We start from the raw sequence: 19,609 nt of genomic DNA, 5'->3' as shown, positions 1-19,609 counted from the left end.
GGCCATGTGACAACTGGCATAATTCAAGTTGTTAGTCGAAAAGTATTGTACCTTGAACATTTACAACACTTGTCAACATGTCTTCATGTTTTAAATGCTTTAGTTTGATGTTTTGTTGGGAAGAACAATAATGTGCCTGCATGACAGGTGTCTCCCAAGGAAGTGCACAAGAAACCACCTTTACACTTTCAGGGAACACGCTGGCACAATTTAAAAGAAGGCACTGTTCTAATAAGACTGTTTTTCAGATTATACATATACATGTTCACACAGTGTTGTGGAATTTGGGTAAGTCCTTGGTTGTTGGTGATACCAACTTACGAGTGTCAAGTCATCAAGACCTCCGTGTGCCCATGTATATGTACTTTCTGCACACCATTTCTTTCTAACAGTGGCTTCTTTAAATAAGGCTGCCAGCTTCTACAATGACTGGGTAAATGTAGTTTTGTGTGCACCTCCTTGGGAGACATCTTTTATACAGGCACATGTGTGTTCTGTTCACAAAATGGCACATTCCCACATTCTAAACATGTCTATTGTGTAAAGTATTGTGATTCCCAAGGGACCAAAATGTATTTCGTTTTGGCTTCCAAAGTACTTACAGGTCTCTGAGTGTGGGGACACCTTTAGTATTGAGGTCTGTTATTTTGCCTTGGGTGCACCAATACTGGTTCTTTCAGGGTAAACAAGAGGTGGCATGACTTCATTGTATTGCTGTGCTCAACTGTTCCCAGACACTAGCTTCTCAGTATATTTCTCATTCAAGTTTTGGGCTGGTGTGTCCTATTTTTCCTTGTGTCCAAGTGGCATGGTAGGTCTACCAACTGGGGAGTACAGGGCTTACATATGTGCGGAGTAATCGAGATGTTACTCATGATGCATTGCCTGATATGCACTGTGACCTATTTTTTTTTAATCATGTGTCAGATGTATACAGGTGACTGATTTTTTTCTGTATCTTCACCTTGCCCACAGCATCATCGGAGGAAACCGAAGGAGATACCTGCACGGACCTGGAGGAGGGATCGAGCACCAGTGCCACCAGTGCTGGCGAGTCTGCGGGAGCCAGTGGCACAGAGGGCGAGGGGAGTCAGTCGGAGGACCTGTCTGGTGGCGAGCCCAACTACGACGCAGACGGGTCCGAGGCTGACCTCATCGAGGGGGCGGAGGCTGCTAAAACACCTGCCAGCAGCCCAAAATCTGTTCCCGCCTCCTCCATTCCCATCACCGCCCTCCCAGTTGCTCCGGTCCCTTCTGTCCACAGGGCACCACCATGTCTCCTTCGGGACAGGCATCGCGCCCCCTGCCCCTGTCACCCCTGCTGCCCTCACTGCAGAGTCTGTGGACATACAGCAGCAGTTGCAGGTTGGGCAGACATCGCTGCTGAATGTCCTTCATGGCCACACCACACTGCTGACACAGATGGTGTCGTTCATGGAGGACATGTCAGCAACGATGTCTGACCAACGGATGTTTCTGCAGTCCATGGACTCTTCACTGACGGCAGCAGTGAGTCTCCTGCAGCGCTTCGTCCCCCCCTACCCCAGCCCCATCCACACTTCCCACTCCCATACCTGTCCCATGCACATCCAGACATTCCCAAGCACGCACCACACCAGACACAGGCAGCACACCACCAAGTAAGGGCAAGCGCACACCTCCTGGCACGCACACTCAGGGGGATGTAGGCACACCCACTGGGTCTGGGGCAAAAAGACATACACGCAGCCACAGTCTGAGTCTGCATGCCTCACAACCCAGTCCCTCCAACAGCACTCCCCTTGGCTCCCCTGCCAAACTGTCAACTAAAGAGATCTACATGGCTGAGCTGGCCCTCAGCCCCACTGTGACACCACCCTGCAAGCGGGCGAGGAAGTCCCCGGGCAGGGGAGTTGAGTCCCCCCCATGTCCACCCTCTCCCCAAGAGTGCTGCACCCCATCCCTGGGCCCACCCCCCCTCCGTTGGGCCTGGGGTTTCTTCCGGTGCAGGGGTTACTCTGGACGCCCTGCAGAAGTGTGCAGCGCCGAGCTCACTTCCACCTTTGGCGCTGCCCCACCCCCTGTGGTGGAGACGTCCACCCCTGCACCCACCACACCTACCCTTACACCTCCTGTCCCTGCGGTGCCTGGTCCTTCCCCACATGATGCCCCCCCCCCCCCCCCCCCCCCGGTCGACGAACCTGAGGGTTCCACTGTGCAGGCAAGCTAGGGGAGACGCGTGCCCATGTGTCCCCCCAAGGACTTCTATTATGGACTGGCCATTGGCCTTTGTATATAGTGTTATTTACTATTTTTTGTTTTATGCTGAATAAAGCATTTTCTTTTCACTTTGAACACTATTGCATTTCAGGTATTGATGTTGGTGCTGAGGCTCCAGGAGTTGGTGTTGTGGTAATGTGTCATGGTTCTGAGAAATGTTCTAGTCTGATGGTCATGAGGTGGACCATGGTATCTGTGTGCCATCAAAAGGTCTCTGCAAAGAATCATTGGTAGTGTGTGTTCTTTTGGTTTTGAGACATTGTCCCAAAGAGTGTTCCTTCCTCTGTGGCACCTGACATCTTCCCTGCAAAGAGTTGCACAATTGTTGTGCTGACCTGTGTCTACATTTCCTTTGTTGGTGACGGATCCCTTCAACTATGGCCATGCCTTCTCAGCAATGTCTCCGGCTGCATCGTCTGTGCCATCCTTGCTAGTCACTGTACTTGTGTATTGAGTATGTTGAAATGCCTTCATGGAGAAATTCTCCCTTTTCAGCACTATGCATGTGTGTAATCCCGGCCTAGCACACATATGGTACTTGTTCTACAGGGTATTTGGGCACCTGACTCACAATTGTGGGCATTGTATCTGTGGGAACTCCACCCTATTCCTTCCATGAGAGACAACATCTTGGTGGCTGTCCCAGCACCTGTACATTCCTATCAGTCCTGGGATGTGCGTGACGGTGTGTATTCCCTTTGGCTCTCTTAGTTTAGTAGGCAGTGACATGACTATACAGTCTTGTGGCATGATCTCAGTGTGTGTATTGTGCTGCATCCGCCAGGGGTGGGTATGCATGTGTTATTTGTCCTCACACCCACATGTGGTGTGTCATGCAGTGGGTAAAAGATATCCATCCTCCTGGGAGTGGGACACTGCTGTCAGTGATGTGGTGTTATGGCACTATCATCATAGTCCCAATTTAGGGATGCGTACATACACCCATGGAGTTGTGGTCATCTGATAATGATGTACACACCTCCATGTCTCTGTCCACTGCTGGTAGTGATATGCACCCACCCCCATGGCTCTGTCCACTGCTGGGAGTCCTCTGCACTGACCCCTCATATTGCAGGCCACTGCTGGGAGTCCTCTGCACCCACCCCTCACATGTCTGTCCACTGCTGGTAGTGATATGCACCCACCCCCATGTCTCTGTCCACTGCTGGTATTCCTCTGCACCCACCCCCATGTCTCTGTCCACTGCTGGTATTCCTATGCACCCACCCCTCACATGTCTGTCCACTGCTGGGAGTGATATGCTCCCACCCCCATGGCTCTGTCCACTTCTGGGAGTCCTCTGCACCCACCCCTCATATTGCAGGCCACTGCTGGGAGTCCTCTGCATCCACCCCTCACATGTCTGTCCACTGCTGGTAGTGATATGCACCCACCCCCATGTCTCTGTCCACTGCTGGTATTCCTCTGCACCCACCCCCATGTCTCTCTCCACTGCTGGTATTCCTATGCACCCACCCCTCACATGTCTGTCCACTGCTGGGAGTGATATGCACCCACCCCCATGTCTCTGTCCACTGCTGGGAGTGATATACACCCACCCCTCACATGTCTGTCCACTGCTGGTAGTGATATGCACCCACCCCCATGTCTCTGTCCACTGCTGGGAGTCCTCTGCACCCACCCACATATGTCTGTCCACTGCTTGGAGTCCTCTGCACCCTCCCCTCACATGTCTGTCCACTGCTGGGAATCCTATGCAGCCACACACCCACCCACCCCCCCCCTAGGTGCAGTACACTGCTGTCCTGGGCCTACACACACACCAATATAAAGGTAATATGCTGCACCAGGCCGTAAGCCAACATTTGTGGCGTGTGTACGCCTTGTATCCCAAATATACTGGTGCCTTAGGGGTACGTGTGATACGGACCGTACCCCTCCATTCATAGGGTGTGTATGGTCCGTACCACGCGTACTCCTACTATAGTGATACGGACCGTACACACGCTCTGAGGGCATGTGTACGGGCCTTACCACGCGTACCCCTACGGCACCACTACAATAGTGATACGGACCGTACACACGCTCTGAGGGCATGTGTACGGGCCGTACCACGCATACTCCTACGGCACCACTACAATAGTGATACAGACCGTACACACGCTCTGAGGGCATGTGTACGGGCCGTACCACGCGTACCCCTACGGCACCACTACAAAAGTGATACGGACCGTACACACGCTCTGAGGGCGTGTGTACGGGCCGTACCACGCATACCCCTTCGGCACCACTACTATAGTGATACAGGCCGTACACATGCTCTGAGAGCATGTGTACGGTCCGTAGCACGCGTACCCCTACGGCCCCACTACAATAGTGATACGGACCGTACCCACGCTATGGATGTGTGAGTACAGTGCGTATCACTATTGTAGTGTTGCCGTAGGGGTGCGCATACACGTCCACTTCCGTTGTTGCGGTACGCAGGAATTGGTGGACACGCCCCCCGAAGTGACCAGCCCCTGGAGGTAATGTATGTCCTCAATATAGTAGGTTTTAATTTGGGTAAGGGGTATGTTTCCTGCCCCTCACCCCCCCTGGGCCCCTGGGTAGTGTTCTCACCTTCTGCGGCGTGTGCGTCGGGTTCGGTGCACCAGGTCGTAGGCTAAGAGGGCCGGGATGACACGGCTGTCCGTCGCGTACCGGGGCTCCGTTTTCGCGTCCGGCTTTTTTTGGCTGCCGTAAAAAAATAGCTGTGCGGAGTGACGTAGGGACGAATCGTACTTGCTGGTCCGTAAAACGCTGCCTGACTCCGTAGGGACGTCGCGTACGCGCTGTCCAGGATCATGCTCGTAGGTATTTTTTAGCCGTACGGTGTTTTTTACGAATCATACGGAAATGCTATTTCTGTACGAATCGTACTTGCTGGTTTGTACGGTGGATTTCCCGGGTACGAGTCGTATGGAGAATCGTACCCAGGTTTTACAGGATTGTAATCGGTACCAAAATGTACCAAGGATTCTTCTAAACCCAATTAACATTATAAAATGTCAATTAAATAAATACTAATAAATATAAAATATTAATAATTTATTATAATTAAATTACTACCCACCCTATTCCCCTACATCACAATCATTTAAAATATATACTAAAATACAAAATACTAAATAAAAAAATCGATATTTTAAACAACTATATTTTTGCAAATGATAATAATGACTTCTATATTTTTAAATAGATATTTCTTACCTTAAATTCGATATTCTTCACCACGATATTCCTGCAGTCGATATTTCTGTGTCACGATATTTAAAACTCAATATTTGTGTATGTCGACATTTCCAACTCGATATTTTGACTGAATAACCAAACATGTAGCAACTTACCAACTTGAGCTGAAGGAACAGAGAGGTAGTGACACACGCATCTCTCAGAACTTAACCTGGAGATAATGAGTCTTTGGCAAACGGCTAGATCCTGCCAGAGGCTGTCAGGAATACATTAATATTTCTAGAGAGTTGGTAGTACATGTGCAAGAAAGCCACACTGTTGTTTTTAAAGGCTTTATTACAAAATTAAAGCCCAGCACTAGTGCAGAAGATATGAAAAAAGTGTAATTTCAGATATAAACTTTTGGTAATTAATATGAAAGCACAGCACATGAATAATGTGAAAATCACCAGCTTCTTATGTGGCAATCTTTCATGGAATCCCTTTTTTCCTAGCCCTAGCTAATTAGTACAGTAGCACAAAAATATTGCCATACAGAAAGGTCACGCATGCATAATTGTTCATTGTTTGTATTTTTCCAGTCTGCTGCCTACCCTTGTCTTCTCTGTTCTGTCACAATTCTCAAAAGAACAAGATTTTAAGAAAGAATGCTTGGCCTTGGGGCAGACTGTCATAAATACAATCTCTCTGGAATGTCTTGGGCTTCTCTTTCCTAGAAAGGTTTGCAAACACACTTTGTATAGTATTTTATTTTACTGTTTTTCCTTCGGGGGTGAAGGGGTTTATTGGGGGAACATCACAACATACACATTCATAGTACAAAGCAGTACAATCTCACCAAAACACAATAATAATGGCAAAGTACTAAAAATAGTAATTACCAAAGTGCAATGTGCATCTGAAAGAACAGGTAGATTGAAAACAGAAAAGAAAGGTCAAGATGAGACATTTAGGTGCCGATTCCGATCCGTTAAAAATATTCCCCGTACGAATCGTATCCGGATTCATTTTACGTACGAATCGTACAAGTCCCGTACAAACTGGCAAGTACGATTCGTATGTTAAAAAATCCATACGAATCGCATTGGGAAAATTCCCCGACACGTCCACGGGTCGGAAAAAGTGTCCGACACGTCCCCGGACAGTTTTACGTACGAATCGGGAAACTGAAGTCCGAGCGCGCAAGTACGATCCGTCCGGTCTGTCCGTATGCACAACCGTATGGAAAAAACACCGTACGGACCGAACTCCCATAGCAACCATGGAGACGTCCAAACATGTGCCCGCATACGCGCTGAACACCCCTCCAGCCCACCCCCCATATCCGCACCCTACCCCCATGCCCCCCCATGTCCGCACCGTACCCCCACCCCCCGTATGTACGGTGCGTACCCCCACCCCCCGTATGTACGGTGCATACACCCACCCCCCCGTATGTACGGTGCGTACCAACCAGCGCTGGGGGTCCGCACCGTACCTACGGGGGTGGAGGTACGCTCCACACCTACGGGGTGGGGGTACGCTCCACACCTACGAGGTGGGGTTACGCACCGTACATACGGGGGTGGGGGTACGCACCGTACCCCCAGCACCCCGTATGTACGTGCCGTACCCACAGCCCCCGTCGGATGTACGCGCCGTACCCTCGGTTCCCGTATGTACGGCATGTACGCCCAGGCCCCTACACCCTGCCCGTGCCTGTACGCACCCTACCCCAGGCCCCTACACCAGCACCCTCACCCAGCATTGCGCATGTACGAGTCGTACCAAGCCATAGCAAATGTGAGCACTGTACAACAACATGGCCGCTGTACGCACCTTACAGACGCAAAAAACACACGTACTGAACCAGGGCACTGCTAAACACCACAAGGAGAGTCTATTCGAATCGCACAACACCACAAAACACGTCCAACAAGCCAAAATACATCCAATACACTGACCTGCACCAGCCAAACAGGTAAACAGAGGCCCAAAACACAAACATCCCTTATAACACACCCACCCAAAGTTCAAACACAGCCACACCCACAAATGGACCAATAAAAAGGGCCCGCACACACAAACCATGAGCCTTTGCAACAGACCCACTGCTGCCATTCCCCACAGACAACCCACAGCACCATACTCGAACCGGGACTTCACCTTACACTTGCACACCTTCACACAATCACCTTCACAAATACCCCCTCATCACAATCACACACAAACCTTCACAACCACACACACACACCCACAACCATCCACACCCACACCCCACACCATGCCCACAGACAAGAATCCAAAGTTCACAACAGCGGAGCTGGAGATCCTAGTCGACGAAATCATCAGAGTCGAGCCGCAGCTCTTTGGAACATTGGTCAGACAGACCAGCGTATCAGCAAAATCAGTCATGTGGCAGAGGATCGTCGAGAGGGTGAATGCTGTTGCGCCCATCAGAAGGACCAGGCATGAATGCCAAGCCAGGTGGTACGATCTGCGGAGGACGGTCAAGAGAAAAATGACAGACGAACATAACCAGGGGAACATCACTGGAGGTTTCCCGCCCCGCATACCGGTACACTACCATCCCTGCGAGGAGAAGGTGATGCGCACGCTGGGGCCGTTGGGAGTACACGGAGTAGAAGGAGTCGCCGAGCCTGGTGAGTACACAAACAACTCACCTCACATGGGGGGAACCGCATCAACAACCCAACTACCAATAATGCACGCAACTACCCCAAAGCCATCACCGGACACAACCACACTCCAAAAACAGGCACATGCCCCATGCACCAAGCAAGGCCATGCCAAGTCAGAGGCCACACAAAACACCAACACAAGACAGGATGTACGTGATGCCGGGAGGGTGGGCCTCCAAAAAAACATTGTGCAACTCAGAAGCACACACCAATGCCCTCAGCCCATATGGCCTAGGGCAGAGCTATACAAACAGTGTGTCCCGACACTGTACAGTGTCGCCTGCAAATGGTGGCCGCGTCGCAGGATGACATGGGTATGAAGGCCCAATTTGCACATGACAGCAGCTAATGGAGAGGCATCACTGTGAAAGAGTGTCAGCACACACCGCCGCAGCAGCGCCAGACTCAGAGACACTCTGCCCAATGGGGGCCGGGAGATTCTAAACAAAGCCACATGAACAAGCCAATGGCCTTTGAAAGTCCTGCAAAGTGTGTGTGCCCAGGAAGCTGGGCTGAGGTGACAGAGGGTGACAGACAGACGGAGGGAGAGGGAGAGAGAGGGAGGGAGACAGAGGGCGACAGAGGGAGACAGACAGAGGGAGGAGGGTGACAGAGGGAGGGAGAGAGGGAGACAGAGGGAGACAAAATCACCCTTGGGTGGTGTGGCCATGTCGGCTCGTCAGCAGGTGGACTATGTGCATGTTGACAAGGTCTGGCAGTGCGTGAAACACCCCTTTTACATTTGGAAATTTCTGGGCCATGTGTCAAACTGTGCACGAGTAGATCCTTGCTGCAGGCACAAACCTAACCCTACACCCAGTATACCCACTCACTGTGTTTGTTAGAACCCAGTCACAAATGCATAAGTTATCTACCTGCATTCTCCAATAGAAATGAAAAAGCACCATTTGCCCACATACAGTGCAACACGTAAGCCTGTTCTGCATCGCTCGCTACGCACGCTCTCTACACTGCTCACTGCGTTAAAAAATGATGCAACAACAAAGAGTGTGTCACACATAGGAAAAGTGTTGAAAGCTGTGGCCAAGGGACATACCCATGCACCATGCACAATGCACAGGGACTTGCCAAGTACAGACAAGGTACATGACACTTGGCCCTGCTGAAGACAGCACAAGGCAATCCTGTGACCACTGTACACTCAAACACCCACTCCACATGCCACCTACCTACCACAGGAACTCACATTCACTGTCATGCCAGCTTGCACCATGAGGGGATAGACACATCACCTGGTAGACCCAATGACAAATCACACCACACCCAACAGCATGCCCTGGCACACCCCCCCCCCCTCACACAAGCACACACCCCCGGGGCAGCCAACGCAAATTGGCACTCCCACAATGGGTATGTGACACAACAAGACCAATCCATAGCCAAATAAGCATCCCAACAACCATTAGACAGGCCAATTAACCAGGAGTACATATCAATCTGTCCCCCGCAACATACCCATCCACAAGTGCACTGTGAGAGGAATGCTAGACATATCCAACTACCCAGAGGAACTGTGTCAACTTGAATATGTATGAAACATGGATGTCGCATGAAACACCATTAACATTGTCTCTCTCTCACACACAGGGCAACGTCGATCTCCCCCCAACACTGGGGGGGAAGAGTCACAGGACCATGCTCGGCGTGACGATGATCCCACCGGCAGCAACGACTCTCACCACCCCGTGGACGACCCCGACCAATCTGGCCCCTCTCGTGCCCAAGAACCCCCAGCACCTGCGTCAGGTACAACTGTGCCAACCACCACCCCCACTCCTGCCACATCCCAGGATACACACAGGAGCCCTGCTCGCACACAACAACGCAGCCAGTCTGCCCAGGAGGGACAAGGTACTCCGGGCACCCAGGAGGAGGCACGCGACCCCACAAATGCCATCCCTCAGGGGTCCCGGAGACCCGATGTGCCCACAACGGCAGGCCAGGCTCAAGTGGGCAGGGGTGGCGGGAGTGGAGGACGGCGGAGGCGCGAACCTGACCAGAAAGCTGAGGAACCCGTTATGTCACCCGTCCGCAACATCCTGGACACATACCGGCGTGACACCAGGGGCATCAGCCAGGTAGCGGAGACCCTCAACGAGATCAAGAACATGCAGGCCGAGCAATATGCCAGTCAACAGCAACACCAAGAACGGATGGAGGCAAGACAGGCTGAGCTTGTGGCGGTGCTAACTGAAATGAACCGTTCACTCCGTCGGATTGCCGAAAACATGGGCAACCCTCCCTGTACCACCAGACGAAGACCACCACCAGCCACAGGGAGGGAGGAGGAGGAGGATTCGTCCGATGGAGCGTCCCAAGCATCGTCAAGGCCTGCATCTGAGGGTCCCCCGAGGAAGGTGGGTCGTCCACGCAAAAGACCGTGAGAGTCAGCGGACCATCACCATCTCCCAGGTCACCTGGCCTGGCACCTGGCCCTCTGGCGCAACAGCAGCACCTCATACAATGACATTCTCTGCCACATGGACTTGCTGGTCCCAGTCTGACCAATGTTGACAAAGACTGTGGCATGGACTCTGATGACTTCCAATGGCAAGGATCCCATCTCCCCCTGTGAACTTTGGATTCTATTCCCCCGATAAAGCACCTAATTTCATCTCAGCACGTACCCCACCGCAAATAAATATATTATTTTGGTCATGAGACGTTGCTGTCATTTTGCATTATTCAACAACATATGTGTGTGGAAATGTCAAACCATGCCTGAGTGTTGAAGTAACTCCAGCCATCCATACCCTGGGATCTGAGTCTGGTACAGGACACACATGGGTCACAAGGTATCATCCAATACAGACATCGCGCACCATACTCACCCGTGGTGGGCCCAACCAGTTGAGGGGGTGCCTGCACAACTGTGCGGACAGACCTATTTCGAAGAGCAACAGTCATGCGCAGAGGTCAGGGATCATGTGGAGTGTCCTGGGGTGGGAGTCCCAGGTATGTGTAGCCAGGTGGGAGAACTATGTCCTGCATGCTGGAGTCAGGTGGATGTAGAGAATGGTGGCCAGGCCAAGGTTGGATGCATGGAGATGGCACAATGGTGTCTTGGATGACAGTGCCACAAGGTTGTGTTGGGGTCGTGGTGGCGGCCTGCATCCTGAGTGTGGGCGTGGATTGTGAAGGTCATCCTGCAGCTGACAGTGATCCATTGCAGCTATCTCTGTTGGACGGTGATGTGACTGGGTCGCTGGATGTTGAAGCAGAGCTGTGCAGATGCACCCTGGATGTGCACAAGTATCATGGGAGTTGTAACGTACTTCACCGTAGAGTGCAGGGTAGGATTAGACACGGATGTTGTAGTTGACCTGGGGGATGGTCTGTCTTGCCTTGAGGTGGATCGAACTGTGGATCTTGTGCATAATGCAGAGTGTGCTGAAGCCTGAGGTACAGATGCTGGTGATCAGCATAGCACATGTGAGCAAGCAATCCATGATGCACACCAGCTCGTGTGCGTGGACACTGTGTGCCTGTGCAGGGCCCTTGCGGGTGGGACACAAGCAGTTGACCCAGCTGTAAGGGGACAATCCGCAGATGAACACCTCAGTCGTGTACAAGTCCAGCATCAGGTGGCCGATGTTCATCCATCTGCCAATGGATACCATGCATCATTCAATATGAGAACTGGCAAGGACTGCGTCTTTGGGGAGGGTGAGGAGCACCTGGCTGGCAAAGGGACACCAGATGATGATGAGATGCAGTGCGCATGTCATGGTGTAGAGGGGGATCCTGGACACATTGTAGACTGACACGCTGAGACATGATACCTGTGCCATGTGTCCCACAACGACACCATACTACATGGAGAGGCCTGGAGTACCACTCCCATGGCCTTGTTGGGGTACAGAGCCGGTGGGGAGTAGGAGGGACATGACCTGGTTGGTGTGACAGGGCCTGGAAGGCGTGCCAGCGCTGTGTAGGCAGTTGGAGTTGCACACTCAGCATGCAAACGTGTCATGTGTGTGCTTAGGGTATGTCTGACAGCAGGCGGTAGATTTTCGGATGGACATTGCTTGGAGTGTGGCTGCTACATCAGACTGTAGTGTGATGTGGGTTATGCAAGGACATGAGGGTCGTGCAATGTGCACGTTGCATGTGCAGACGGTCCAGCCTTTGCCACCGCAACTGTGTCACACACAAGCAGATTACACCAAAATGAATGGGTGGAGGGAGGAAGGGGGGTGCGTCTTAGAGGCGTGTGTGTGAGGGCAAATATAGAAACTCTGTGTGCCCTTGCTGCAGGGCCTGCAGCAGCATGCGCCATGTCCTGAAAACCATGCCACAAGTTGCACACAAACACAAGCATGTCAGAAAGGACCACTGCAAAAGGTGTATGATAAGGAAGGAGTGTCTGGTTCAACATGGCACACACACAGACAATGGATGCACATGCAGCAAAGTGGCCGTTGTGGGGACTGAGATGCCAAAATACTTACACAGCCATGTACATCATGCACAATACATATCATAATCCCTGACAAACAGTTTGCATCTTGCTACTCTACACATAGACTCATATGCACAATCTGTGATAACTATGCCAGACATGCCGCATGAACAGCGGCAAGAGACATGCATTGACAGAGATGAGGCACATTGGAGGCTGAGGGACACCTTTATTAGTCATGTTTGCCGGAAGGCAAATGCATCTATATTGACAGATGCACAGGTCATGTGGATGAACATGTGGGACCTACACTGGCACCCCCCTTTGCACCACAGATGCAGGAAATCCATAGAACTGGCACACAAGTGACGGGTTTGAGGCAAACACCCCGTGCTGCTCACGGAGACGCTGCTATTCACCATTGAGCCTCTAATGGGGATGTACCACACTATGTCAACCCGGTGCATCCCGTATGTTTCCGAGGGCAGTGTTACACACATTGATGCCTTCATCACAATCCACAATCACATGACAGATGACTGTCACCAAGTGTGACTATCACTTCAGGTGAATCCAGCTCCATGTCATGTGCCCCATGGTGATTCTACATGTATGCAAAGTAACCAAACATGAACAGGAGCAGTGCATACACATTCCAAACAAATAGCACACCCAAAAATGCCTTGCTGCATTCCTTACCCTAAGGAGAATTTTCGACATGTTCGTGCATGTTACGCTGATTCATCACACGCTGCTGTATTCATGAGGAATAGCAGGAGCACAACAATGCCACCAGCAGACAGCATGCGCAAAGACCTGTGGATGAGAGACACACAAGAAGTGAGCCAAAAGAAGCCCATCCGTATGCATGGGCATGTACTCGACACGTATAAGGTTGTCAACATGCTAGGTGAAAATAGTGTCTCAGGAAAGACATTCGTTCATTACACCATCACTGGAGTGACACATCCAAACACACCTCTGACTCACTTGCCATACATGCAGATGGACCCACACATTGCAACACATGCCACACAAGGCTCAATGCGTGCACACTCAGACACTGCAACTCACCACTAAGCAAAGAAGTTGCGTATGAGCCGACTCCGGATGTCCTCTTCCTCCTCCTCCTCAACATCACTTGCCTCGTCACCAAGCCCCTCATCCTCCACGGGTGGATCTTCCTGCTCATCCGGATCCAGGATGAGTGGCACAGCTTTCTCCACTGCCATGTTGTGCAGCATGCAGCACACGAGGAAGATTTTGCAGACTTTCACCGGAGCATATGGGAGTGCGCCGCCGGTCCAGGGAAGACATGGCTTGGCAGTTCGGGCTGGACTGTTCCCATGAGGCACAGGGTCAAGACTGATTTGCATATGGCCATGTCTAAACTGGGGTGGTGTAGTGGGCAAAAGAACGATGGATTTAACCCAGATCTCTTGACTTGGGGAGAATGTATGCATTGTCAGCATTCCGTCCATCATTTGTTTGTTGTAACGCTTTTCGCCCTAAGTGGGATGGGTATTCCCAGACATGGGACCCGTGCTCACTACGCCACTGGAGTCAAGCTATCCTGGCTGATGACGGCTGATAGCCAGAAACCGGTCCTAGGATGCTTGATTCCGGTCCAGGGAAGACATGGCTTGGCAGTTCGGGCTGGACTGTTCCCATGAGGCACAGGGTCAAGACTGATTTGCATATGGCCATGTCTAAACTGGGGTGGTGTAGTGGGCAAAAGAACGATGGATTTAACCCAGATCTCTTGACTGGGGGAGAATGTATGCATTGTCAGCATTCCGTCCATCATTTGTTTGTTGTAACGCTTTTCGCCCTAAGTGGGATGGGTATTCCCAGACGTGGGACCCGTGCTCACTACGCCACTGGAGTCAAGCTATCCTGGCTGATGACGGCTGATAGCCAGAAACCGGTCCTAGGATGCTTGATTCCGGTCCAGGGAAGACATGGCTTGACAGTTCGGGCTGGACTGTTCCCATGAGGCACAGGGTCAAGACTGATTTGCATATGGCCATGTCTAAACTGGGGTGGTGTAGTGGGCAAAAGAACGATGGATTTAACCCAGATCTCTTGACTTGGGGAGAATGTATGCATTGTCAGCATTCCGTCCATCATTTGTTTGTTGTAACGCTTTTCGCCCTAAGTGGGATGGGTATTCCCAGACGTGGGACCCGTGCTCACTACGCCACTGGAGTCAAGCTATCCTGGCTGATGACGGCTGATAGCCAGAAACCGGTCCTAGGATGCTTGATTCCGGTCCAGGGAAGACATGGCTTGGCAGTTCGGGCTGGACTGTTCCCATGAGGCACAGGGTCAAGACTGATTTGCATATGGCCATGTCTAAACTGGGGTGGTGTAGTGGGCAAAAGAACGATGGATTTAACCCAGATCTCTTGACTGGGGGAGAATGTATGCATTGTCAGCATTCCGTCCATCATTTGTTTGTTGTAACGCTTTTCGCCCTAAGTGGGATGGGTATTCCCAGATGTGGGACCCGTGCTCACTACGCCACTGGAGTCAAGCTATCCTGGCTGATGACGGCTGATAGCCAGAAACCGGTCCTAGGATGCTTGATTCCGGTCCAGGGAAGACATGGCTTGGCAGTTTGGGCTGGACTGTTCCCATGAGGCACAGGGTCAAGACTGATTTGCATATGGCCATGTCTAAACTGGGGTGGTGTAGTGGGCAAAAGAACGATGGATTTAACCCAGATCTCTTGACTGGGGGAGAATGTATGCATTGTCAGCATTCCGTCCATCATTTGTTTGTTGTAACGCTTTTCGCCCTAAGTGGGATGGGTATTCCCAGACGTGGGACCCGTGCTCACTACGCCACTGGAGTCAAGCTATCCTGGCTGATGACGGCTGATAGCCAGAAACCGGTCCTAGGATGCTTGATTCCGGTCCAGGGAAGACATGGCTTGGCAGTTCGGGCTGGACTGTTCCCATGAGGCACAGGGTCAAGACTGATTTGCATATGGCCATGTCTAAACTGGGGTGGTGCAGTGGGCAAAAGAACGATGGATTTAACCCAGATCTCTTGACTGGGGGAGAATGTATGCATTGTCAGCATTCCGTCCATCATTTGTTTGTTGTAACGCCGGTCTTGTGGAGGCACCGGAATCGGCTCTTCAGGAGGCCAAAGGTCCTCTCTATCACTCACCTGGTCTGCCCATGGGTGTTGTTGTACCGATGATCGGCAGCCGTTCTGGGGTTGCGGAGAGGCGTGATCAGCCATGGCATGTTGGGATAGCCAGAGTCCCCTACATGGAAACATCATGGACAGAAGTGGGTCAGTAGAAGCAGTAAGACAGAAAGATGACGCTATATACAGGAGTAACAGAGTATACCCACCAACAAGACATGCTCGTTCATTGCGCAGCTGCAGCATCATTTCAGGCACCCTGCTACGCCTCATGATGTAGGCATCGTGTGCTGATCCTGGAAAACGAGCACAGACATGGGAAATCACCATGTTAGCAAGACACACCACAAGGGCATTAATGGAGTGGTAATGTTTTCGGTTGCGAAAGCCCACCTCCTGTGCCTGTGGTGGTACCAAAGCCACATGTGTCCCATCAATAGACCCAATGACATGGGGCATCCCTCCCAGGGCATAGAAGTCACCCTTGACAACTGTCAACTGCTCAGGAGTTGGGAAATAAATAAACTCATCCAGGTGAACCAACATGGCCTCTAAAAAATCATGCAGGACACAGCTGAACATGGTCTGGGACATGCCACCAACATGAGCTATGGTATCCTGAAACGTACCCGTGACAAAGAAATGTAGGGCTGCCATCACCTTCATCATGGGTGTCAGTGCAGTAGGATACCTGTGTCGCGGTTGGAGGTGTGGTTCCAGCCGGGCGGTCAAGTTCTCAATCAACCGTTGGGTGAAGCGGTAGCGGCGTATACAGTCACGTTCCCTCAGGGCAGCCAAGTCTGGCATTGGTCGGGGGAGAGGCGGAGCCCTGCAGTATTTGGAAGGGATAATGAAGAGTGAGTACAGTACAACAACAATGTCAATGTACTGAGCACATGTCAAACAGCCAATACACATATGCTACATACAGAGTCAGGTCTGTGCAACATATCCTGGACACGTATGCCAGGCAGGTGACACTCCTACCAAGAGCCAGCTACAAGCGTGGATTCTCAAGCTCAACATGACATGGCATGAAACTAGCTGTGGGCCAGTGTAAGTGAACAGGCAGACGCATTACAGAAGTGACAGACATCCGCATATGTGCAGACTAAGGAGGTTTATCATACAGACAGGTTGCGGAACACTAGAGGCACAGGTCACATGTCCTTGAAAAAAGTACAGACCACACACCTTGCCATGACGGGGTGCATGTCAAGACAGATCACACATACATTGACACTACGCAGATATGTCCTTGTCTCGCAAGTCCATGTTGGATGCATACATACACACGTTACGTCTGATTCCACATGTGTCCTGGTGTGCATAATGGTGTGCCATGCCCATCTACACACAGACACATGTTGGATGCAGCAACTGCAGATGCATTTGACGGAACACCAACAGCAAGCTTATGGGAACACATGACACACACATGACATAGTCACATCGTGCCACGCCAGTAGTTACATGTCAGATGTAAATATCCGTGTACCTGGCATCAGGGGATAGTTGCGGGTGTTGGTGACTGTGCCATGCCAGTGATGCAGTGCTCGACTGTCCCCAGAGACAAGCTCCTCTGTATAAATTGATATCAAGTAATTTGCTGTTGTGTCATGCTCCCCATTGTTTCCCAGTGGCATGGTGGGTCAACCAACTGTGTGGTGCAAGGCCGACATATGTTCGTAGTATTGTAGATGTCACTCATGTTGCTGTTCATGCCATGCACTGTGACCTATGTAGTTTGGACTCATGTGTCATATGTATACAGGTGTCTGGTCATTTCCTGTCTCTTCACCTTGCCCACAGCATCGTCAGGGGAAACCGAGGGAGACACTGGCACGGACGTGGGGGAGGGATCCAGCACCGGGGCCACCAGTGCTGGGGAGTCAGGCGCAGCAAGTGGCACGGAGGTTGAGGGGAGTCAGGGGGAGGACCTGTCCAGTCCCAACACCGACTATGACGCTGACGGGTCCGAGGCAGAGCTCCCAGAGGGGACGGAGACTGCTCCCAGGGCTGAAAGCAGCACTCCAGCTCTCGCTGCACCCTCCATGCCCATCACCGCCCTCCCACTTGCTCGGGTCCCTTGTGTCCGTGCTAGGCGACAACAGGTGCGTGAGAGACGGCAAGGAGGTGTATTTAAAAGGTGAAGGGTGCACTTCCACTCCGGATCATTCTGTAGTGTGTAGGCACATTCAATTGCATGGTGCTTGTAATGTACACGGTCATAATTCAGCTTGTATTCTGAAAGGGATTTGTGTGCCAGTCATGACCCCGTCTTGTACGCTGCTTGCTAACGGTAGTTATGTGCTATTAAATGATGAAGCTTGCTGTGGGATGCTGGTTGGAATTCCTCACATCGTGACTATCAGTACGAGTGGTTTTCTGTAATAACGTCCTTTTCCCACCCCCGCATGGCCGGCTCGATGTATCCATCTGGCCTTCCATTCCAACCTTGAAAGCAGAGTTCAACAAGATGAGCAGAATAAGGGCTCTATTGTCTCAAGAACAAGTCGTGTTGACTTCATCCCGAAAAACATTTGCCCTTCACGTAGCTTACACGCGCACAGAGGTGCAAGCGCTGTTGAACACTGATCTCCCACTACAGTTAGTCTGAAACAGAGTCCCTATCTTTAATGCCTCGTCAACAAGTGGCCTTGCTGATTTTTTAAATTGTGGGCTCCGGCCTCGTGACCTCCTTCCAAACTATGTTTGGTGTGATCCCCGCATTTACTCATTCTATTTTTTGCTTGCGTCTTCGGAGGTCTCCCTTTAGTTCTCGCGCTCGTAGCTGGGGTGCTATTATTGATCTGCGTACTACGCTATGGCTGCACAACTTGTGTTACAAGACAGCATGCACCGGCTGATCCATCTTCGGAAACAGATGCTTGAATTCTACGGCACTCTGCCGCTGGCGACCTTAAGCATTGCCTATGGATTGTCCTTCCGGTTTCCCTTCTTTACCTGCGTGCAACCTGTCTTTCATTGCCTAGATTGTCCATTCCAATGGGCTCTGGATTTGTGCCTGGCTAACTCGGTGTCTCCTGGCCCGGATTATGATCGACTGATGAGCCCCTTAGTGGCTCATGAGTTGGACTGTTCTGGCGTCAGTATCATGGCCTGTGCTGCAGCACATGGAGTCCTAGGGAATTGGGACATCGGAACGGCTGCAACTGAATTCTTATCCAGCAGTTATCTTGATGTCCCCACCTTTTGTCCACAAATGGTGCTGGATTCCCCGATTGTTGAGGAACACGTGTGTTCTTTCCCCCTGCTGAACTGGATGGCAGATAATTTTGCGGAACCTTCAAATGATTTCCTCTTGGAAGCTGTTGCAACTTATTGTGCTTATACCTTGATGGATTAACTTTTGGCATGCACATTTCATTGTGCATCCATCGATGTCATATTTTTACACCTTTTACATGGTTAAGTTCCCTGCAACATCGTTTATAATAGACATTTCTTTTGTGACTTTTTCGCTTCCCTTCTATGGACTTCCAGTTCATGCCCTTGGTTCCGCTCTATCAAACTTGAACTCTGCGTTCTTGAACTTGCGCCCCTAGTGGTTAGTGGTACGAACAAGGGGGGGTGTAGTGATGATTACTATCTCCCTATGTACAATGCTAAGTTAGCACCACCGCGTTAGTTGTTAGAAAAACATCTTGCCAATTTTGCTGCTTTTGCACGCGACACTGTAGTTGCGTGTTATTATTTGAAAAATGCCTACTCGAGATTGCTTCACATGAGAACTGTCTGTTGTTTGACATCCTTCACAGTGTGCAGCGTGCTTGTACTGTACTTTGTGTACACAAACAGTCTGGGTGACTAGACGGTGCATGTTGTTGTGTGCAGGGTGATCGTCCCACTATTTGGAGATTACATGCAC

At 51.1% G+C, this 19,609-nt stretch overlaps 1 protein-coding gene across 1 annotated transcript in view; it reads left to right on the top strand.

The window, feature by feature from the left end:
* The window catches only part of LRRC56 (leucine rich repeat containing 56), a 943,429-nt gene that overhangs the window by 819,116 nt on the left and 104,704 nt on the right, over positions 1-19,609 (top strand). The window lies entirely within an intron of this gene.

This window comes from Triturus cristatus, chromosome 3_1 (assembly GCF_964204655.1).
Source record: "Triturus cristatus chromosome 3_1, aTriCri1.1, whole genome shotgun sequence".
Lineage (NCBI taxonomy): Eukaryota > Metazoa > Chordata > Amphibia > Caudata > Salamandridae > Triturus > Triturus cristatus.
The sequence above is the reverse complement of the archived record's forward strand: the minus strand, read 5'-3'. Positions and strand labels throughout refer to the sequence as shown.